At 34.8% G+C, this 25,283-nt stretch overlaps 1 protein-coding gene and 1 non-coding gene across 2 annotated transcripts in view; one reads left to right on the forward strand and one right to left on the reverse strand.

Annotated features, from left to right (window-relative positions):
- The window catches only part of Gycalpha99B (guanylate cyclase 1 soluble subunit alpha 2), a 1,225,856-nt gene that overhangs the window by 426,982 nt on the left and 773,591 nt on the right, over window positions 1-25,283 (forward strand). The gene's annotated exons all lie outside the window — the stretch shown is intronic.
- Window positions 12,556-12,627, reverse strand: TRNAD-GUC (transfer RNA aspartic acid (anticodon GUC)). The gene has a single exon. It is a non-coding gene; the product is annotated as a tRNA-Asp (tRNA).

Here is a 25,283-nt window from a genome sequence, read left to right on the forward strand (position 1 = left end):
TGTCTAACACACAAAGTCACTCCAAATTACGCAAAAATCACTAGAAACAGACTTTATACAAAACCAGCCCTAATAACCAACAATCAGTCTCAGAAATTACGTATGAAAAATGAAATCAAATTCTTACACATAAAGAAAAACTACCTGAACAAGAAACTCTACGACTTACATTTACAACTTGCAAAATTTCTCGGTAACCAATGGGATAATATATATCAACATAGTCAAGAGAAAATAAACACAATAATGAAACGCAAATATGAAACACTACAGAAAAAACTTAATAACCTAATTACCAATCAATCACAACGACAATCCAACTATCCCACATTCAATAATAGGATAGTAAACTTAACAAACCTCAAACTAAACACCCAAGAAGTAAACATCCTAAACAACGGATACAAACACAACTATCCACCAAATAATATCCGAAAAGTAATAGAAAATGCAGCAATAGAAACTCAACATATCATACAGAATAGCGAACACGAAAACAAAGAATTCTTACAATACAGCACCGCTAAAATAATAGAAAAATATGTAAAAAGCCCAAACACTAAAAAAGAGTTCAAAATAGCCAAAAACCAACATAAAGAACTAAAACAATTAAAACAAAAACTAAAAGACAACAACATTCTACACATAAAAGCAGACAAAAATGACGCAGTATTCTTGATGAACAAAACCGAATACATAGACAAATCCAACGCATTTTTCACCAGCAACCAGATCGCAGAAGTTAAATCAGACCCCACAGAAACTTTTCAGAAACAAATAAAAACCGCCATAAAAATGCACCTGACTTCATACCAAAAAATAAAACCCTAAACCTCATCATGAAGAACCCCAAAGCACCTAATTTAAAAACACTACCTAAAACACATAAAAAAGAAATGACAATGAGACCAATAGTAAATTGCAGAGAAGCCCCAAATTACAAAGTTAATAAATATTTACACAAATTCTTAAGTAATAATATCATTCTAGACAACCAATATACCATCACCAACACAAAACAAATAATAAAAAAACTCCAAAAACTCAAAACCACGAGCAACACCAAAATACTTTCACTGGATGTTACAAATTTATACACCAACATACCAATAGATGAAACCATTAACATAATTATTCAAAAACTGAACGAAGCCCAATTAGATAACAATATAATACAACAAATCACCAATTTACTAAAAACATCCCTAAAACAGAATTATTTCAAATTTGATAATAAAATATACATTCAATCAACTGGATTAGCCATGGGTGACCCCTTATCTGGATATTTAGCTAACATATTTCTACAAGAACTTGAAAACAAACACATAAATAATTTAAATAATAAGTTCAATTTCAGCACATACGCAAGATATGTTGACGATACAATAATAATATACGAAAACACCCAAAACAAAGATAGTCAAATACTAGAAGAATTTAACAAATGGCATCAAAACATAAAATTCACCCTTGAACAAAGCAATAACAATAGCCTTAATTTTCTAGATTTAAACATAACAATAGCAACAATTACATTCAACATATACAGGAAAGAAACAACAACCACACATGCTATAAAAAAACATTCAATACATCCAATCACACATAAAATTAGCAAATTTCGTTTCCTCATTGATAGATTACTCACAACACCGTTAAATAGAGATAATTACAATAAAGAACTTAATTATATAAAGCAAATAGCTTCTGAAAATGGATACGAAAACCAACTAATTAACAACTTAATACAAAAGAGAAAAACAAAACTACATAAAAAAGAATTCACAACATTACAGCCTGAGAAAACACAAAACAAAAAACAATGGCATAGTCTAACATATTACGGCAAGATTTCAAACAAACTTAGCAACTTTTTTAAAAAACAAAATATTAACATAGCCTCTCGTACCAACAACAAACTAAACAATATAATTCCCAATAATACCAACCACAATGAACCCCTCCTAAACAGTGGCATATACCAGTTAAACTGCAAAAATTGCACCAAAACATATATAGGACAGACTCGGCGCAACTTTAAAATAAGATTTCGGGAACATACCTCTGATTTCGTTTATAATAGAAACAGATCTAAATTCGCACAACACCTTATAGATGAAAACCACGAACTCGCAAATATTAATGACACTCTGAAAATACTAAAAATCACAAACGACCCCACAATAGAAACGGCGGAACAATTTCATATTATAAAAGAACACAACTCAGGAAAACCCCTACTAAATGAACAAATAGCCAACATAAATAACCCACTTTTCAATTTATTCAAACTATTCCCGCCCAAACAATCACACACACAGATTTCACCGACACCCCCTCTACTTCCGGAAACAGACAATATAACTAACTAAAAAATACTGTGAGCAAGTCTAGTATCAGCCTAGCATCAAGCACGAGCAGATCAATACACGTTAAAACTGTAAGTTACTTTTCTTACATAATAGGCATTACCCAAGCAGTTAGCCATACCAATACCAATAAAAGGAATTTCCAATTTTAATTAAAAACATTCCCAATTTCAAATTCATAAATTAATACTTAATCATATTGTTACAGACACGCCAGGCGATACTAAAGCCACGGACCTGACAACCTTCATTCTGTTATAATATTACATATGCCATCAACTTAATAGAAGTGCTTCAACATCACTTTAGAAAACATAGCCATGTTACGATATTGCGTCCAACTCAACGCTAAACAAGATCACCATAAGTGCCTCATTTAACTTCAAACTGGCAACCACCACACAATAAGCGATCACATACTTCACATAGTTAAAGTGATGTAAAAACTATGTGCTTTTAAACAGTTTAAACAGTTTTTAGACAGTGTTTTTAAATAGTGTTTTTAAATAACGACTGAAACATTCTAATTTAAGTGTGATAAAGTGTTGTACCAGCAAATAGTAATAAGTTAAGGTGATCATTTATGTAATCATGACAACACTTCACCGACATCGCACAGCATGCACAAAAAAACACTGACCATTAAGTCCAGATACATGCACCCACAGGCTTGGTTAACAATTAACATCATATACAAACATCTGAAGATGGTACAATTTACGTACCGAAAACGTTAATGAGAAAATATGACTAATTAATTCATTCATATTGTACGATAAGCATAGGCGGAATAAATACACATAATTACAGTCAAAATTTGCTATAGAGGTAAATAATCTCCCAAAATTCCTCTACATTTTAGGTATAATAAGTTGTCGCTAGCACATTTCGTTTTGAAACAATTAATGAAAGAAATGTGTCAGTTCTATATAAATCACTCTGTATTATACAACTGTACAAAATAATTTTAAAGAAAAGAACCGCGATAAGTAACTGTCACTTGTTTTGCCACGTTTCGACGACTCTGCGACATAACCACTCGGACGAGAAGTAGGTAACTCACTTATCGCCATCGTAAGTTTCTTGCTATGAGTTACAGCGCAAGCATTCATTTGATTTCACGAGATAACGAATTACCTGTACTGAAGTAAGTGAAAGGGGAGTGAGGATCCTTACAGACAAACCTGCGGGGGCCACAGTGGCAAACAGTGCAACAAATACCCATGGTTGCAGTAAGTAGTTGTTATAACGCTAATGTAGCTCAGTAAGTTAGCTCAGCATCCAGATTTGTATAGTAGTACAAGAGTAACATCTGAACAGATCCTGTGAAATTTTATGGCGGGGAGAGTTTACATTTGGATTCTTCCATTATTGAAACCTGTAAGAGAACAGCAAATCGAAAGTCCTATTCACGAATGGAATAGGGGGATGGAGAAGATAAAGAATAGCAATCCTGCTAATACAGCTAGCTAACAATAAGTCCAATTGACTGAAAAACTGCTGGGCCAGACAATTTCATTGATTCTGTCATGTAGAATTTCTCTTCAAATCCTCAAAAATCAAGAGAAGATGGTTATATGGAGAGATAAGCAAAAGATGCGCATATTTTCTCTTTCTGTTTGTATTAACAGAACAGACTTGTGCAAATTAAATTTTCTAACGTGTATTGTGTATTAGTGAGAAGAGAACAAAATTTGTGCATTTCATTGTAGACTACTATTATGTCTAGAAACAAACATCAGATGTGTTGTGCAATATTCGAAATGGTTTCCGTATAAAAATGATAATAAATAATATCCCGAAAATTAATTAGAAGCTATAGAAACAATACCAGACGTAAAATTGTCACTTTTATTAGAACCGAAAAGCTGAAAATCGGTGAGAAACAAATTAGAGGAAATCAAGAACGACATCAAGTCTATGATATGCGATAACAGGTCTAAAATCTAATACTATTTGCCCACGGACAAAATAAGAAAAAAGATGAACTAAAATATATTTGAACACTGTGAAAAACAAGAACTGCAGAAAGAAGCTCAAAAAGACGTATAAATAGGAAAACATAGACATAAATAGATGTTGGAAATAGAAAAACCTGAAACGTTACGGTGTGGATCCAATTATCCGCATCTATCTGTCTGTCTATCCGGCCGTCTATCTGTCGGTCCGTCTGTCATCGATCTATTCGCCTACCCTCTTGTCTGTGTTTATCTCTTTCTCTCTGTCTCTCTCTCTGTTTGCCCGCCTGCCTATCTATATCTGCATACTTGTCTATCTCTGTCTCTATTTATCTATCTTTATCTGTCATCTCTATCTATTTAGCTGTGTCTATCTTTATCCATCTCTATCTATCTTTATTGTCATCTCTATGCCTATTTCTATCTGTTTATCTTTAACTGTTAACTCTGTATATTTATTTCTCTCTGTCATTATCTGTTATCTCTATATATTTATATATATCTGGCTATCTTTATCTGTCATCTCTGTATGTTTATTTCTATCTGTTTATCTGTCATCTCTATATGTTTATTTTTATCTGTCTATCTTTATCTGTTATCTCTGTGTGTGTATATATATATATATATATACCTGTCTATCTTTATCTGTCATCTCTATATGTTTATTTTTATGTCTATCTTTATCTGTTATCTCTGTATATTTGTATATATATATGTCTATCTTTATCTGTCATCTCTGTATATTTGTATATATATCTGTCTATCTTTATCTCTCATCTCTATATGTTTACTTTTAGCTTTATCTCTTATCTCTGTGTTTATATATCTTTCTATCTTTATCGGTCATCTCTATATGTTTATTTTTATCTGTCTATCTTTATCTGTTATCTCTGTATGTATATATATATATATTTATATATATATATATATATATCTGTCTATCTTTATCTGTCATCTCTATATATTTATTTCTATATCTTTATCTGTCATCTCTATATATTTATTTCTATATCTTTATCTGTCATCTCTATATGTTTATTTTTATCTGTCTTTCTTTATCTGTTATCTCTGTATATATATGTCTAACTTTATCTGTCATCTCTATATGTTTATTTCTGTCTATCTTTATCTGTTATCTTCTATATGTTTATTTCTATCTATCTTTATCTGTTATCTCTATCTATTTATCTCTATCAGTCTATCTTTATCTGTTATCTCTGTATATTTATCATATCTGTCTATCTTTATCTGTCATTTCAATTTATCCTTTATCTGTCTACCTTTATCTGTCATTTCTATTTATTTATCTCTCTCTTTCTATCTTTATATGTAATCTGTATCTATTTATCTCTATCAGTCTATATTTACCTGTTATCTCTGTATATTTATCATATCTGTCTATCTTTATCTGTTATCTATATATATATATATATATATATATATATATATATATATATATATATATATATATATATATCATTATCTGTCATTCTATTTATTTATCTCTATCCTTCTATCTTTATCTGTTATCTCTATCTATATATTTATCTGTTATCTCTGTATATTTATCATATCTGTCTACCTTTATCTCTTATCTCTCTCTCTCTCTCTCTATATATATATATATATATATATATATATGTCTCTATCTGTCTTTATTTGTTATTTCTATTTATCTTTATCTGACTTCCTTTATCTGCCGTCTCTATCGATTTATCTCTTTCTGTCTTTTCATCTACCATCTCTATTTGTCTGCCTTTATCTGTCGTCTCTATTTACTTATATCTATCTTTCTATCTTCATCTGTTATCTCTATGTGTGTATTTACCTCTATCTGTCTATCTTTATCTCTTATCTCTGTGTATTACATGTGTCCATCTTTATCTGTTGTCTATGTTTATTTATCAGTATCTATCTTCATGTGTTATTTCTGTATATTTATCTTTATCTGTCTGTATCTACCTGTCATCTATATTCATTTCTGTACATCTATATCTGTCGTCTCTATTTATCTCTGACTGTCAATCTTTATCTCGTATCTCTATATATATATATATCTCTATCTGTCTATCTTTATCTGTTATCCCAATTTATCTCTGTCTATCTATAGCTGTCGTCTTTATCTATGTATTTTTATCTGTCTGTCTTTATCTGTCATCTCTATTTATTTATCTGTCTATCTTTTTCTGTCATCTCTATCTATTTATCTGTCTATCTTTTTCTGTCATCTCTATCTATTTATCTGTCTATCTTTTTCTGTCATCTCTATCTATTTATCTGTTTATCTTTATCTGTCATCTCTATCTATTTATCTGTCTATCTTTATCTGTCACCTCTATCTATTTATCTATCTTTTTCTGTCATCTCTATCTATTTATCTGTCTATCTTTATCTGTCATCTCTATCTATTTATCTGTCTATCTTTTTCTGTCATCTCTATCTATTTATCTGTCTATCTTTTTCTGTCATCTCTATCTATTTATCTGTCTATCTTTTTCTGTCATCTCTATCTATTTATCTGTCTATCTTTTTCTGTCATCTCTATCTATTTATCTGTTTATCTTTATCTGTCATCTCTATCTATTTATCTGTCTATCTTTATCTGTCATCTCTGTCTATTTATCTGTCTATCTTTTTCTGTCATCTCTATCTATTTATCTGTCTATCTTTTTCTGTCATCTCTATCTATTTATCTGTCTATCTTTTTCTGTCATCTCTATCTATTTATCTGTTTATTTTTATCTGTCATCTCTATCTATTTATCTGTCTATCTTTATCTGTCACCTCTATCTATTTATCTGTCTATCTTTTTCTGTCATCTCTATTTATCTGTCTATCTTTATCTGTCATCTCTATCTATTTATCTGTCTATCTTTTTCTGTCATCTCTATCTATTTATCTGTCTATCTTTTTCTGTCATCTCTATCTATTTATCTGTCTATCTTTTTCTGTCATCTCTATCTATTTATCTGTCTATCTTTTTCTCTCATCTCTATCTATTTATCTGTTTATCTTTATCTGTCATCTCTATCTATTTATCTGTCTATCTTTATATGTCATCTCTGTCTATTTATCTGTCTATCTTTTTCTGTCATCTCTATCTATTTATCTGTCTATCTTTTTCTGTCATCTCTATCTATTTATCTGTCTATCTTTTTCTGTCATCTCTATCTATTTATCTGTTTATCTTTATCTGTCATCTCTGTCTATTTATCTGTCTATCTTTTTCTGTCTTCTCTATCTATTTATCTGTCTATCTTTTTCTGTCATATCTATCTATTTATCTGTGTATCTTTTTCTGTCATCTCTATCTATTTATCTGTCTATCTTTTTCTGTCATCTCTATCTATTTATCTGTGTATCTTTTTCTGTCATCTCTATCTATTTATCTGTCTATCTTTTTCTGTCATCTCTATTTATCTGTCTATCTTTATCTGTCATCTCTATCTATTTATCTGTCTATCTGTATCTGTATCTGTGTTTGCCTGTCTGCCCGAGCCATAAATCCATCCTTCTGCCAGCCTGCACCATGGTGCACTCGTAGCTGCTAGCGGGTATGCTCTCTACCTCTTCCTGCTGCACGACGGGGCATACGGAACAGCTCCGCTTACCTTTTGCACATTTCAGCGAGTACTGATGGTCACTGACGTAGGCCATCTGTCTGTTGTGGTCTTGTTTCTCTGGCCGCTTGTCTGCTATTTTCTCGTCTTGACTAGTGTCTCATATCTTGTCTCTTTTCTCTTCTCATTTCGTCTGGTCTCATGTTTCGTCTTGTCTTTTATCTTACCTAATGTAATGCAATGTAATGTAATCTATCTCTTTTTGTCTATCCTATCCTATTGAATTCCATTCAAATTTGTCATATAATGTCTTTCTATTTACCTGTCTGTCTATCTCAGGTATGCTCAAAATTGTAAAAGCCCCGATTACACGGATGATGCTGCACTGCAAAAAACACACTGTGTACGGACTGGGCTCCGCAACTACATTGCAGCACCGCCCGTGGCATCGCTCACACCCTCTTACAAATACGGATAATAAACTGAATTTGAAAAAGGAAAGAGTATACACTGCAAAATTAAGTTATTACATTATTTATTATATTTAATATAGTTATGATATAATAATATCATAGATAATATCATTTTCATATTCCACCATATAGCCTACTTTGGGGTCTATTCAACATCTGGATTCTTTTCTGCAAGTAATCGGGAATATATTTCCAACGAGTTTACTGCAATGCGCTAAAGATCTCATCTGTTAATCGGGACCTATGTTTGGATTTAGTAACCTTCATTCTCGAAAATAATTGTTCGCACAAATATGTCGAGGCGAAGGTAGCTAACATAGTGTCAGCAAATAAGCTCATCTTGTAATATTTAGTTTTGTTCATTTTTTAAATAATTGTATGCTTGTCAAGTCATATTCTCTGCATTTAGTTCTGAATTCTACGTTACTTAGTATATCAATTAACTCGTCCTGGAACTGCACTCTCACGGATTGTACTAAATTTATGAAAAGATTAACAAAAATACTAATATCACTCTCCATACGTCTAAAATCACTAAATCTATGTTCTGTGAATTCACATTTGAACTGTTGCAGTACAGAGACATAGTTAACTATATTTTGCTCAGGCACCATACATCTCTTTACAAGTTCACCATCCGTGAAGGGTTTTAGTGCCTTAGCTAATTCCCAACATACTACATAGGCTAACTTGCTCCAAAAAAAAAAAAAAATAGACTCTGAATTGTTCGACTCTCTTCAATGTTTGGCCTTTCATGAAGTGCTTTCAATTCTTGAAGCTGTAGTGCACGTTGCGTCCCTGAAAAATTATTTTATCAAAATATCTATTTCTGCTGGAATAATATTACCACAATAATAATAATAGTAATAATAATAATAATAAAACAGCTTCTCTGTCACTTCGGCATGTTCTGGGTAGCAGAGCCTATAATGTCGTTTTATGTTGCTCAGTAGCATTCCTGACAGTACCTTACAATATAGTAATCACTTTTCGTTTTCATCGAACGTACAACAAAAATAGGCTTCCTCCCACACTGTACGGAATGATCGTTTGCTTACAGAAGGTTTTGACTGTGTCATTGTCCCGCACTGTTCGTACGTTACTAAGTACTTGAACTGCCTTCTGCAGTCATCCGTCGAGCTTCGAACGGGGAACAGCACGCTCTACATTCGAAGGTCGAAGGTTGTGATTACAGAACGTAATCGCGAGTCAGAGAATGAGCATACCTGGTCTATCTGTATGCCTCTCAGTCTCTCTCTCTCTCTCTCTCTCTCTCTCTCTCTCTCTCTCTCTGCGTCCTTGCTTAGGATGAAACGTATATTACGTTTTCTCTGTCTTCAGCCGTCCTTGTATATAGTATGTCTGCCTATCAATTTTATTGCCTAACAATCTGTAGATGTACAAAACTTTTGTCTCTTGTGCTCATTGTAGCTCTACTTAAAAATCATTGGATTATTTTATGATGACTGTCTAATTTAAATGATATTATAAATCAATAAGTACCGGTAACTCTGTACCAGGAGTAGTTCACCCACATGATGGGTATAATATCAGCAAATGCCGTGGCTCTGTAATCCACCGGCAGGCTGTGCACACAACGCGGTCACGAGTGAGTTGTGCTAAGTAACTAGAATCGATCCCGCTACTTTGTGATGCATCAGACCCTCGTTACAGCCATGGAGAGCTTCCTGCATAATAATACAACACCTCTTCAGAGAACGTATCGTTAAGGGATCGGTTGAAGAGTTTCTGAAGAAAGGACGATGAAGTTGAATATTTTCTCTCTTAATCCCGCTATCACCAGTTCTCTATTATGGAAGGAAGTGACTATAAATGGCGGTATCTAGGTTTAAACTATAAATAAATCAATAATACACAGTAGACATTTCTTATTATAATCATAGCAGAGTTTTTCTTCCGAGCAGTAGAGTGAGTTAAAATAAAGTACAATGATAAGAAAAACAAGTAAAATTTGACTTATGAACAGTCGAATATATATATATATATATATATATATATATATATATATGACAGTTACACCTTCATGATGTCTCAAAAATTAATACATAAAAGTATTTGGAGTTAAAGCCTGCAGAAACATGTATGCAACTTATAGATCAAAATTTGTTTAAAAATTGAAGTCTGCAGGCTTTAACTCCAAATACTTTTATGTATTAATTTTTGAGACCTCATGAAGGTATAACTGTCATATATATATTCGACTGTTCATAAGTCAAATTTTACTTGTTTTTCTTATCATTGTAATTTTATATTCTCACGTCATGTACCTTAATACATTTCGATGTTACTTGTCCATCTACGTCTTTATATGAAAAGCTTAACATCACGCAAGTCTGACCTGAAGATGCTATTATAGTAGCGAAAGCGCTAGTCAAAGATACGTTCATGTAACCTATGTAATATTTTATATTTTGAATAGACAGTTATTGAAGGACTTTTGATATTTATTTCTTTAAATTTGTTAACTTGTCGGACCAACATGCCTTTCAAATTAGGTAAACATAGGCTTTCTCCTATATCGACGGAGCAGTGTACCTGTTTCTAAATCTCCGACGTAGTTCAGGTCGTAGTCGCGTTTGTCTAGTGACCCGGAAGCGCGCTGGATTGTGGAACGAATTCCCGCTTGGATTGGTTACCTGGTTGGGTTTTTCTAAGTCCCTGTTTACACTAGCTCAATGTCGTTCGACTTATAGTGTGGGCGCATGCGCAGTACGGATTTCGTTCCTTCCCTTTCGACATCTGCTGGGTAGAAGCCGTTACTATTTCTGTGCGACATTTCCTTAGGTGGCCCAGCCGAATTCACGCTGCAGGACCCGAACATGGTTCGGAAAAGGCAGTAGCAGACAACTTTCAGGTGTTTCTCTGTTTTCACGAACTTTGTAGTGTCATTTCAAAGTGGAACAAAAACCAAGTAATGAAATTAATCGAGCTTTACGAGCAATGTCCAAGCTTATATGACCTACATTGTTACTTCTTTCTTTTTGACATCATCCTGATTGTGCGGTACTTTCAAAATTGTCTCATAATAATCTCTTTCTATTATCTAATATTATTTGAAATATATTAACATTCTATGTATTTTAGCTTAATTCTGCTACACAGTTTATTTCAGTGTTTAATTAATAGTTCATAGTATTTTGTTGTTTAATTCGTAAATAACTCTTGTATATATGTAACTCTCATCTAAATCAAATTGTTGAATTCTTTGTAAGTTCATGCATATGTATATACTCTTTTTGCTGGTTGAGTGGAAGAGAAGGCCTTACGGCCTTAACTCTGCCAGCTAAAATAAATCATTATTATTATTATTATTATTATTATTATTATTATTATTATTATTATTATTATTATTACCAGAAGTAAGGACTATCACAATAGGATTTGGAGGGAAAATGCGCTGTAGTTTATTTGTAAAAATTTGGAGTCTCTTCGTCCCAATAATATTCCGTCCGACATCAAAACAAAAATAAAGAACATCAGGAGTCAATGCAAGAAGAAAAAATTAAATTGACGATTCGTTTTAATACAATGTAATTGATTTTTTTAACAAAAAAAAAGCCGCCCTAAATAAGGGTTCGAATAGATCGGCCTACTAATCAATTCATAAAGAATAATCATTAAAACCAATTGTGTGATAATTTTGTTCCAGTTTGAAATCTTTACTGAGGACATGGAATAGCCCTTTCTCCTGCCTTCTGGATTGCCATTTGCTTTCCCAGAGTCTCTTTGGTTTTTTTTTTTTTTTTTTGCTTCTCATTAGTGCAAGCTAACAAAATACTTGAAGCTGCAGAAGCTAAAACAGCTGCTTTTCTATTGTTAAAATCCATTCTGTTCATTTAAAACGTTCACCACATCACTCACACGTTGCGCGAGCTCAACAAATAGCCTCGAGTAGCAGACGAGAAATCTGCCAAGTGTGAACGGTGATGCTACATATAGCCGACAGAAAGCGCTTGATGTTGCGCGACAGATAGCAAGTGTAAATAGGGACTAAGGTTTTCCCGAACTCTAAAGTTGTTGATAGATGACCCCATGGTGAACTCTCGGGCTCATGTCATCAAATACCATTTCGCTATCATCAATTCCTTTGACGGTACATATCCCAGTAGTTGATACAGGGTACTTAACAATGAACTATAAGAAAACTTGAATAATTTCGAGGTAAAAATTGTTCCGGAGCCGGGTATCGAACCCGGGACCTTTGGTTTGACGTACCAACGCTCAACCACTGAGCTACCCGGGAACTCTAACCGACACCGATCCAGTGGTAGAGCGTTGGTACGTCAAACCAAAGGTCCCGGGTTCGATACCCGGCTCCGGAACAATTTTTCCCTCGAAATTATTCAAATCAACTTTACAGGGAGTTATACCTGAAATATTGATTTGTATAAGAAAATTTGTTTAAAAAGTTGCAATAATTCCATCTATTTCGTTTGCATACAATGAGAAGATCTTAGACTCCCATATGTTAGAGCATCGATGTCAACTGATGTCCATAGGAGCAAGCGCGCGCTTTAGAGCCCAGGAGAACCTGATCGCTTTACAGCGGAAAGGAAAGAGACAGACGAAAGAGGTGGTATATGCCGCTTGGTCGAGCTGTATACAGGGGTGGCCAGCACTGATTCAATGGAAGAGAACTTATTAAAACTTTATCCATGTTAATTTTTAGATTTGTCTGAGAAGTACAGGGTGCGTCAGAAAGAACGGATGGATTTCACATGGCAAGAAAATTGTAAAGATTCATCAAATCAAAAATTTATTGTTATCAACATATTCACCAATACATGCAGTTTATTTATGTAAAACAACATTATCCATATGATGTCCTTGGCTTTCAATACAGGCATCGAGGCGTTTTCTGATGTTCGCCATCACTTTCACAGTCATAGCTGGTGCAATTGCCACGATTTCTTCACGAATCGCTGTCTTCAGTTCGTCCAGTGTATGTGATCGATGTTTACAAATTTACGCCTTCAAATGGTCCCAAAGAAAGAAGTCGCAGGGCGCGAGATCTTACCGTAGCCTCGGACAATCTCAGTGCAATAGAATTTCGTCCAGGTGATTTCTTCTTTAATGTTGAACCTGTGATACGAAATGAAGCCTCCCACCGCAAAATTGTATTCCGAGTTGGAATCCTAGCGTGACATCCGATGTCGAAATGAGTCCTGAGTGGCGATCACAGACTCTTCATTTTTCAAAAATGTCTCTACGATGAAAGCACGTTGTACACCAGACCAACACCATGTTCTCAGCTGAAACTGCATTCTCTGGCTGACCCAACAGTCGTGGTCCCCCTCACTATATCTCTCTCCTCGTTGCGTATCGATAGTTTGAAATCCATCCGTTCTTTCTGACGCACCCTTTATAAGTGCATTATAAGAATGTAAGTTTTAATTTTAGTGCTCATTTTTCACAATTTTGCTTTTTTATTCAAAAGGAATATTTTCTCAACGTTTTTTTTTTTACAGAAAAGTGAAATTTTCAGATATGTTTGTTTAGTAGCCTTACAGGTACTAAAACAATCTTTTCGTAAATCTAATATATCGTAAATACGTATTACTGGAGATAGTGTTTTAAAATGTTTGAAAATATTGGCATGGAAAATGTTTGTAAGGAATTGAATTAACAAAGCAAATACTGTTACATCACAAACAAAAGATATGTGCCTATGTGTTGGTAAAACGTCAGCTCTATAGCTTCAGCAGATTTCGAGATAATTTAATATTCTGATAACAGAAAGTTGCGTACCATTATCACCTAAAAGCATAATGCGATAAGAGTTTTATTATGTAATATTAGTTACAGTTAAAACATATACCTAGACAACTTTGCTTTGTACTATAATATTGTTTTGATTACTTTTATAAGGCTAAAGATACCATCAGTATCAATTCCAACTTATCATGTCATATTCAATGTCTTTCTTTGGGATAACACTTTCTTTATGAATGATGTGTTTAATTCACTTAGTACAGTATAGCTGTAGTTATTATGGAATTCTTGTGAATATTCCTTCTTTACTCTTTATTATGTTATTAACGTTTAAAACACAACTGCAATATTAGGCTAAGAAACAGGTGTTAGTATTTTTCTGTTACAAACAATATACAAAATAACAAACAGAAAGAAGCCATATAAAAGTAAAAATAACGATATAAAATTTCACGTTCCGTTTGAAGTTTGTGCACCACTGTTTTCTTAATCCAGCAGGCTGCTTATTCCTCTTTCCATAGCTAGCGCTTAATGCCCGCGCACGACGTCAAGGTCAGAAAAATGCGCTTGCTTTGACATCACCAAAGCTCGGAACTTGGGGACTTGTGTCTTGTGCATGAGTAAAGTTACAGGTACAACGTACACAATGCTCACGCTGCAAGTGCTCAGGGACAGTCGTGTGTACTAAGAAAGTGGCCACAACTAATGACAGGAAGACGGACGAAGAAACTGTTATGTCGAAGCCAATGACATTCAGAGAATTAAAGGTAAACGGTCTGTTTGAGGAAATAGAAAATACGTGTTATTTCGAATGGGTATTATAGAAGTTTGAGAATATATTTTGTTCTAAATTTAAGAAACAGAATTTCGTGGATAATTCGGAGGAGATAATTATTTTTTTCGAATGGAGAGTTTATATTTTGTAAGTTGTGCCACACACAAACTAGAGGCTGGAAACGGAATTCATTGAAAGGCATTGCAGTCCCTCAAATTGGAGAAAAATCTGTTCATAGCCATGGATCGAAATGTAGAGGGGCTTGCCCTAGTAGTGACACACTAATTGAAAACTATTTTCGAGAAAAATTTAGGATATACTTATCTTTCTCAGATACGAAATCAGCTAGCAACTGCTGAAAATAGAACAGAAAACAGTAACAGTGAAAAAATGCAGTATTTTAAGTCTAATTCCGAAAAATCTTCGAATGTAGGTAGTCATACACTGTAATAAAATGTACACAGCAGAACAGTAAATTGATATATTTTTCATGTTTATTTTTATTATATATATATATATATATATATATATATATATATATATATATATATATATATATGCTATGGAATTACGTGTAAATTTGATATATTATTCATATTTATTATTATTATTGTATATATATATATATATATATATATATATATATGCTATGAAATACGTGTTTCAACCTACCATAATATTATCAATATGTTGTCGGAGCCAGAAACCACTTTTGTAGCAGACCTGACAGTACCTCCGTGCTGGAAGCGGGAGTTTGTTGACATTGAAGTCCGGTCGCTTAGTCACGTGCAAAGACACAAGTCCCCAAGTTCCGAGCTTTGTACATCACTGTGTTACAGCGACCTGTCGTACTTCGAAGCATGCATTTTTTTTCCTCGCGAAACAAACTTGGTTTAGCAGATGAACTGGAAAATGGAATGGTGCTATGTGGGAGGGTGAAATAGGAAGCAGTGAAAATTTTCCGGAAATAAATCGGTTTCCGTTTTATAGGATTTCGGATAAAGGCATCGCCGTCACCGCCGCAAGTCTTGTACACACTATTTCCTGCAGCGGGCACTTGGCGTCGCCGGTCTTCCCATGTTTATCACCCTCAGCAGACCCCCTACTGCATCACACAGCTCTCCTGGCGCGGCGTCCACTCTCTTCTTGCGCTACGGTTTATTTTATTATTAGGTACATTTTTGCGTACTCCAGAAGCACTTCATGTCATCTTCATGTCCGTTTGTTCGTTCTTCCAGCCCTCCTCCTGTCCATCCATCTATTCATCCTATTTGCCTTTTAAAACAACTCGTTTCCTAAGAAGCAGTGTTCATCAGAATTCATATTTAAGTTATATTAGTGAATTAGATAAATTTTATACAGGGACATCATTTTATTTTACTTCAATTTTTATTGTACCGAGTTTTTGAATGTACTTCACTCCCACTCCCTCTACTAGTGAACTTCCAATCGTCCTCCACACAGAACCAAGGCCGCGTGTGCAGTCACAGTGCCTTACGGTGATACTAAACTGTACTCAGTAATCCACTCGTTTAGACGATTGAAGAATTTTCTACCCTTTTCCATGAAAAAAATGCTAGTGCAAACACTCGTGATGCCCCACTTCGATTACTGTGATATTCTGCTTACTGACCTAAGCGTTACTTCGGCGCAGAGACTACAACGTGCGTCCGTTTCGTCTGCAATATTCGCCGGACTGATCACGTAACACCGTCCCTCGAAATGTTGTCCTGGCTCCGTCTAGAAGATCGTAGGAAAATCCACTGTCTTTCCCTTCTCTTTCACATATTGCATTTCTCCACTCCTGTCTATCTTGCGTCTCGTTTTCAAAATTTATCCACCCATCATAACCTAGACACACGATCACAACACTCCTCAATATTATCCATTCCCTCCCACCGAACATCCTCATATTCATCTTCTTTCACTGTGGCTGTTCCTCGACTTTGGAATTCCCTACCGAGTAATGTCAGGGACTGTCAGACATCAAACCAATTTAAGAATAGGCTAACGAGATATTTTTCTAACAATTATTGTCAACAATAATAGCTGTTTCAGGTTTCTCAATGTTTAATGGTTATATATATCACAGATAAATATCTAAATTATCTCTATTATTATTATTATTATTATTACCCTACTAATATTATTATTATTATTATTATTATTATTATTATTATTATTATTATTATTATTATCATCATTATTATTAAAACTATTTCTTACCAGTGTTTATTATTGTCACACTAACATTAGTTATCCAATTTTCATTATATACTTTCATGTTGTTTTATGATCTAGATATTAACGTAATAACTATGTAAGCAAATGTATTCAATTAGAATTAGAGTCTGGCTGGGCGGAAGAGAAGGCCTACTGGCCTTAGCTCTGCCAGATTAAATAAATAAATTATTATTATTATTATTATTATTATTATTATTATTGTTATTATTATGATTATTATTATTATTATTATTATTATTATTATTATTATTATTATTATTATTATTATAGTACGTTCCATAAATATATTCGCGTTTACAGTGACGAAAGAGTTTTCAATATTGAATCATATTTTCGTACAGGTATTGTCGTCCGTTTGCCTACGTCGCATTCCCATTTTCCCCACCTACTTCTGCTCGCCCCTCTGTAAAGTCTATTGGCTGGGCTGTCTTAGCTCTTTTCTGAAAACATTAATTTCTGTTAGGAAGTGGTCGTCTACGTAATATTATAAAACTGTTTAAAATAACTTAAATAAAAAAATCTCCTCCGTTTCTACGACCCTGCGACGTAACTACTTGCACGGACAGTACATAGCATATCTAAGTAATTTTATCTTTTCGGATTTGGCAGAAGTGAAGATTGAATTTACAGTACGTCAGGTAATCTTTTATAAAATAATTACAGAATTATTTCCACATGAGTTACTAGTACAAAGGACGAAACTGGTAATTGGAATTAGATGCAATAGTCTACAGTGCGATAATGTGCACAAAAGAAACTGAAACCTGTATCGAAATGAACGGCCAATATTTTCAAAAATGTGTTTAAATGTCCACATTATGATTATTTTTCAATTTAACTTCATTCTCTATATTGTACGCTATTGTGATGTAGACAGTATAATATACACTGCATAATGAATACGTTCGCATGGATAACTCAGTTCATGAGTAAAAACAGTATACTGTATTTTGATTAAACAAAAACCTAATGAAAATTATCAAACTCAAAATCGTGATAATTCCTAGTTTACGTAAATGGATGAACTACTTTTCTTCCCTCCTATACCTAGTAAAGTGATCTGTTTGTATTTTACGCCAGTATCCTCGAACTCCAGTCTTGGAAGGGGGAGCAAGCGGTGTTTCCGGTTTTAGACCTTTAATCCAAGGATATAGCCAGGTTAATATTAAAAATGTTAGTAGAAATAAAATTATGTCCCTGTATAAGTGAATTAGATATATTGTAGGCTATACAAAAAGTGCATGTTTTCGCATAATGTAACAATTATTTTTATTAATAATTTTCTCTATCTTCTCATTGGTTCTTCTTTTTTTCTTTCTTAATTAAAGAATTAATTTATTTTCATATTTATTCTACTTCCCTTCAATATTTATTTTCAATTAATATCCCTTCTTCTTTCTTCTTTCTTCATTTCTAAAAACTTTTCTCCCTTTCTTCTCTTATCTTTAATTTTCCGTATATTTATGTTTCTTATTTCTCCATTTTTGTCTTCTTTCTTATTCTTGTTCTATTTGTATCTTCGATTGATTAATTTCTATTGTCCAGCCTGCCTTCTTTTCCTTTCTCCTCTTCACTTCTTTCTTTCATTTTTACATCCTGCTTTATTAGTTACACGAAAGTGACGTCACTTAGATATCTTCTCAACTAACCCACTAATCTTGTCACATACATCGGAATATTTAACAAGAAAACATTCTCATGGGAGCAGATAAAGAAAAATAGTTTTCTCTTCCATCAGAGACGTTTGTCATAACACAGGATAAACATTTGTATCCCTATGTCTTAGAAATCTGCCGCCTGGAACAGTGGACTATGCTTTGTATCCCTGTGTCTTAGAAATCTGCCGCATGGAACAGTGGCGTATGCATTTGTATCCCTGTGTCTTAGAAATCTGCCCTCTGGAACAGTGGCGTATGCTTTTGTATCCCTGTGTCTTAGAAATCTGCCGCCTGGAACAGTGGCGTATGCTAAGAAATCTGTCGCCTGGAACAGTGACGTATGCTTTTGTATCCCTGTGTCTTAGAAATCTGCCGTCTGGAACAGTGGCGTATGCTAAGAAATCTGCCGCCTGGAACAGTGGCGTATGCTTTTGTATCCCTGTGTCTTAGAAATCTGCCGCCTGGAACAGTGGCGTATGCATTTGTATCCCTGTGTCTTGGAAATATGCCGTCTGGAACAGTGGCGTATGCTTTTGTATCCCTGTGTCTTAGAAATCTTGCCGCCTGGAACAGTGGCGTATGCTAAGAAATCTGCCGCCTGGAACAGTGGCGTATGCTAAGAAATCTGCCGCCTGGAACAGTGGCGTATGCTTTTGTATCTCTGTGTCTTAGAAATCTGCCGCCTGGAACAGTGGCGTATGCTAAGAAATCTGCCGCCTGGAACAGTGGCGTATGCTAAGAAATCTGCCGCCTGGAACAGTGGCGTATGCTTTTGTATCCCTGTGTCTTAGAAATCTGCTGTCTGGAACAGTGGCGTATGCTAAGAAATCTGCTGCCTGGAACAGTGGCGTATGCTAAGAAATCTGCCGCCTTGAACAGTGGCGTATGCTTTTGTATCCCTGTGTCTTAGAAATCTGCCGCCTGGAATAGTGGCGTATGCTAAGAAATCTGCCGCCTGGAACAGTGGCGTATGCTTTTGTATCCCTGTGTCTTAGAAATCTGCCGCCTGGAACAGTGGCGTATGCTAAGAAATCTGCCGCCTGGAACAGTGGCGTATGCTAAGAAATCTGCCGCCTGGAACAGTGGCATATGCTTTTGTATCCCTGTGTCTTAGAAATCTGCTGTCTGGAACAGTGGCGTATGCTAAGAAATCTGCCGCCTTCAACAGTGGCGTATGCTTTTGTATCCCTGTGTCTTATAAATCTGCCGCCTGGAACAGTGGCGTATGCTAAGAAATCTGCCGCCTGGAACAGTGGCGTATGCTTTTGTATCCCTGTGTCTTAGAAATCTGCCGCCTGGAACAGTGGCGTATGCTTTTGTATCCCTGTGTCTTAGAAATCTGCCGCCTGGAATAGTGGCGTATGCTAAGAAATCTGCCGCCTGGAACAGTGGCGTATGCTTTTGTATCCCTGTGTCTTAGAAATCTGCCGCCTGGAACAGTGGCGTATGCATTTGTATCCCTGTGTCTTGGAAATATGCCGTCTGGAACAGTGGCGTATGCTTTTGTATCCCTGTGTCTTAGAAATCTTGCCGCCTGGAACAGTGGCGTATGCTAAGAAAACTGCCGCCTGGAACAGTGGCGTATGCTAAGAAATCTGCCGCCTGGAACAGTGGCGTATGCTTTTGTATCCCTGTGTCTTAGAAATCTGCCGCCTGGAACAGTGGCGTATGCTAAGAAATCTGCCGCCTGGAACAGTGGCGTATGCTAAGAAATCTGCCGCCTGGAACAGTGGCGTATGCTTTTGTATCCCTGTGTCTTAGAAATCTGCTGTCTGGAACAGTGGCGTATGCTAAGAAATCTGCCGCCTGGAACAGTGGCGTATGCTAAGAAATCTGCCGCCTGGAACAGTGGCGTATGCTTTTGTATCCCTGTGTCTTAGAAATCTGCCGCCTGGAACAGTGGCGTATGCTAAGAAATCTGCCGCCTGGAACAGTGGCATATGCTTTTGTATCCCTGTGTCTTAGAAATCTGCTGTCTGGAACAGTGGCCTATGCTAAGAAATCTGCCGCCTTCAACAGTGGCGTATGCTTTTGTATCCCTGTGTCTTATAAATCTGCCGCCTGGAACAGTGGCGTATGCTAAGAAATCTGCCGCCTGGAACAGTGGCGTATGCTTTTGTATCCCTGTGTCTTAGAAATCTGCCGCCTGGAACAGTGGCGTATGCTTTTGTATCCCTGTGTCTTAGAAATCTGCCGCCTGGAACAGTGGCGTATGCTAAGCAATCTGCCGCCTGGAACAGTGGCGTATGCTTTTGTATCCCTGTGTCTTAGAAATCTGCCGCCTGGAACAGTGGCGTATGCTAAGAAATCTGCCGCCTGGAACAGTGGCGTATGCTGGACCTGGAGTATGGGTGTTCTGTCAAATAAATATATGTAATTGGTATATAGTCACACGAGTTTAGTAGAAATTTCAAATTCAATTACTACTCGTGCTACTTGAGTAAATAAACCATCTGCTGTTCCATCAGCACTAACGTCTACAAAGCCCAAGAATCTTTCACAGACATAGCGGAGAACTGAAGATAGTTGAGATTTGTTCTCAGTATCAGACGTTTCATCAAGTAATATAGCTACAAATGAAACTGAGTTACTTTCATTTTTTATTTATTCTTTTTCTACATCAGTAATAGCTTTCATGGTATCATTTTGAATCAATGGAGAAATTCCTGGAAACACTATGGAAGAATTGAGATGGTTTTGTAAAATTAAACCATATTTTTTTTTAACATATTCAAAAATTCTAAAAAATGTCCTTTGTTCCAAGAACTATCTGATTCGTCATGTTCTCGTAGAGGGAGCTCCTGGTTAGCTAGAAGACAAATAGCGTCAATGATTCTTATTAATACAGCTCTATTTTTCTCTACCTCTTCGTTCTATTTATTTGTATCAGTTCTTCGTTGATCGTCAAGTAAAGTATCAATTCACTTGAATAATTTCGATTTCCTAATGTTTAATATTATCGTATTGTATTGTACTGTATTGTAGCTCATTTAATTGTATTGTATTGTATTTATCATTAAGTGCGAATTGTTGCATTCCAGGTGACTTATTAGTATTACATAAACGAATACAAAATATATTTACTCATATTTTAAAATAGGAGCAGCATAATCGCTTTTGCAATTTTTATCAACCAAAAGATGTCAATTTACAAATGAAATGAGTTAAAAAGGAAATAATGACGTCCCACGCTGATAAAATAACAGTCGGTCTTGCAAGATAAATGAGTCAACTTATGCAAGGGAGATTAGATGCTCAAAATTAATAAAATACATATATGAAAGAATTCATTGTATGTTATTATGTAAATCTTCAAATTGTTAAATTTATAAGAGTCAGTATTGCTTTGTTATGAAATGAAAAAAGTTGCAAATAGAGTTCACGTGTCCTTACAGCAATAGAAAAAGGCGAGATGGTATTGAAAGTAAAAATGGTGATCCGGTAAAACCAGAAAGTTTAAATACGTACGGTGCCAAGCATAAAGACGTTTCTCACAATAAAAAGGATTTTGTAAGTTTCTTGTCAGTTTTATTTTTTTTAATTACATAATTTACTTAATTTCTTTATCATATAATTATTTATTTATATTGCTATATGTATTTACTTTAATTTACACTTTTTTAACTTACCTCCTACATCACTAGCGCTCTTTTTCTTTCCATTATTTATTGATGTACTCATTTCCTTTTTTTTTTACTCTTTGTTTCTTTAAGATTAAGCAGAGTAGCCATTAAATAGAATTAAAAAATTCTATCTAAACAAAAAAAAAAATGCTTTTTGCGGAAAGGTTTCTGTAAAAGCAAAAATGAAGTTCAATGACTAGGTAATTGAACAAATTACGATTTTATAAGTTCCTTGTCACTTCTTATTTTTCTTTTCAATTAAATAATTTAGGAATATGTATGATAAGACTTTCTTGTGTTAAATTCTAACGTACCTTCTTTACATATTTCGACCTATTTATGGGTCATCGCAAACAGAACAAATAGCACTCTACAAAAACATCTCAACACACAAACAACACAAACAAACAAATACAACCACACAGGCGTATACAAACGCACATGTAACACCTGCAACAACTTCTACATAGGACAGACAGGCAGATCGTTTCAAACACGTTACAAAGAACACATCACAGCCATAACAAAATTACAAAATACCTCCACATATGCAGAACACATTACAAATGCTAACCACACCCACAGGGACATCAACACAGACATGGAGATACTACACATCCAACCAAAAAGCCGAAACTAAACACACTAGAGTAATACGAAATATACACACACACGAAAACACACCCCAACGAAATTCACAACACACAACTCAATTTCAGAAAACACACTCTTTGACACTACACTATACCACACGAACGCACCCTCACAGGAAACAGAACAAGAGGCGCCAAGACCAACAACGACCAGTTCTGAGGATGACCCATAAATAGGTCGAAACATGTAAACAAGATACGTTAGAATTTAACACAAGAAAGTCTTATCATACATATTCCGAACTGATACAGTGTTAAAAGTTGTGTAATCAAGATGTATACATGATTTACTTCATTCATGTTTTATCATATATCATATCTATTGGTATTTATTTACTTTTAAGCCTAATACTAGAGTGGTGGTGGTGATGATGATGATGATGATGATGATGATGATGATGATGATGATGAAGCCGCACGGCGGTCTAGTGACTAGAGCCCTGGACTTATAAGTCTGTCGACTCGGGTTCAATCCCCGGCGTACCTCCGATTTATAACTTGTTTTGGAAAAGCCCGTGGTCTAGGTTTTCTCCAGGAGCTCCGGTTCCCCTTGTGAGATCCCAACAATTCCCCATAGTCATTTCATCTCATCGTGGATACAGCATGGCTCAACTTCCTACGGCACATCCTGGGCAACGACTCTGTCGGTAAATTGGTTTACACAAGTGGCTTGATATGCATGGATGATGATGATGATGACTTATTTCTTCACTGTATGTTACCATTAACAAAGTTTTGTCTTTTCCACTATCCAATCGTACATACTCTATAGATATTACGGGTCCCTTGTTAAGTGGGATTAATACGACTCTGTGCCTCCACTTATTTTTTCCTTCGTTGGAGGGCCGCAGGCAAGCCTTAGGCTTATTTGGCAACCTCCTTAAGTTGCAGTGATTGTTGAAGCCCACTTAGCATCGCTCTTCAAGCACATGATTCACTTCATGATGCTTTCGTATCGATTCAGCCATAGTATCCAGTTCTGACTGGACACCATTCCTCGTCTGCTGCATCCTCAATCAGAAGGCCATGCCGCCGTCGATTCCATGGTTCATCAAGGCGCCATCTATCCGAGGGAGCTACTCACCCCTATTAACCGCAGTCCGCTTATAGAAGCCCCTGCGATTTCTCTGGAAATGTGCAGCTCCCATAGACAGATTCCATCAGTAGGCGAATCCTGGAACCACGCCCGCCATGTCCTCCTGGTTAAGCTATAAATATTAAAGATAATTAATGAAAATTATACTATTGAAAGCGAAATGAGTCCGAGGTCCAACGCCGAATGTTACCCAACAATTAGTGGATTTGCCTCAACTTAAGACAGTAAAAGTATTCCATTTATAGTGAAAGAGTATTTTCATCTAAGCCTGATAGAAGCAGTATGAAGTTAAAAAAATACGTAGATATTATACAGTGCATGTACGCGAGCGATAAATCCTCGAACGGTATAAGCCGAGCGTTAGACATTCGTTCTTGTTACAGTGAGGAACTGTGTAGTAACATCATAGATGTTTATCATTTCAAAACTTTGCAGTGTTTAACTAACCTCTCCATAGTACAACTACAAAACTTGCTTTAAAATGTAGTATGTTGTAGGTAAATGTTTTTTTTTTTTTTTTTTTTCCACACAGGAGTGATTTTATTTTTGCCATATCTGATAGATGTTATTGGATGTAATGTAATTATTATAAACGGAAAACACAATCACGATAATGCAAGAACTGTATCAAGTTTATAATAATAATAATAATAATTATTATTATTATTATTATTATTATTATTATTATTATTAATATTATTATTATTATTTATTTAACCTGGCATACGGCCTTCTCTAACACTCAACTAGGAGTAAAACTGCGTTACAAAATCACTACAAATTTACAAAGTACACTACAATTTTACACACAAAACTGAATAAGATGATAATAATAATAAAATGTAAACAACAAATAAGAAGAAATCAGACATAATATATAACATACAGAAAGAAAGAAAAAAGCATAATAAAATGTGAACATAAATGAGGCATACAAAGTATAAAAAATAGACAATTATTGATAATAATAATAATAATAATAATAATAATAGTAATGATAAAAAATAAGAATAGTAATAATAATAATGATAGTAATAATAATAATAGGCCTAATAGTAATAATAATATTAATAGTAATAATAAAATATAGTAGTAATAATAATAATAATAATGTATCAATTTTTGGGTCTGTAATAGT

Source organism: Periplaneta americana, chromosome 8 (genome assembly GCF_040183065.1).
Source record: "Periplaneta americana isolate PAMFEO1 chromosome 8, P.americana_PAMFEO1_priV1, whole genome shotgun sequence".
Classification (NCBI taxonomy): Eukaryota; Metazoa; Arthropoda; class Insecta; order Blattodea; family Blattidae; genus Periplaneta; species Periplaneta americana.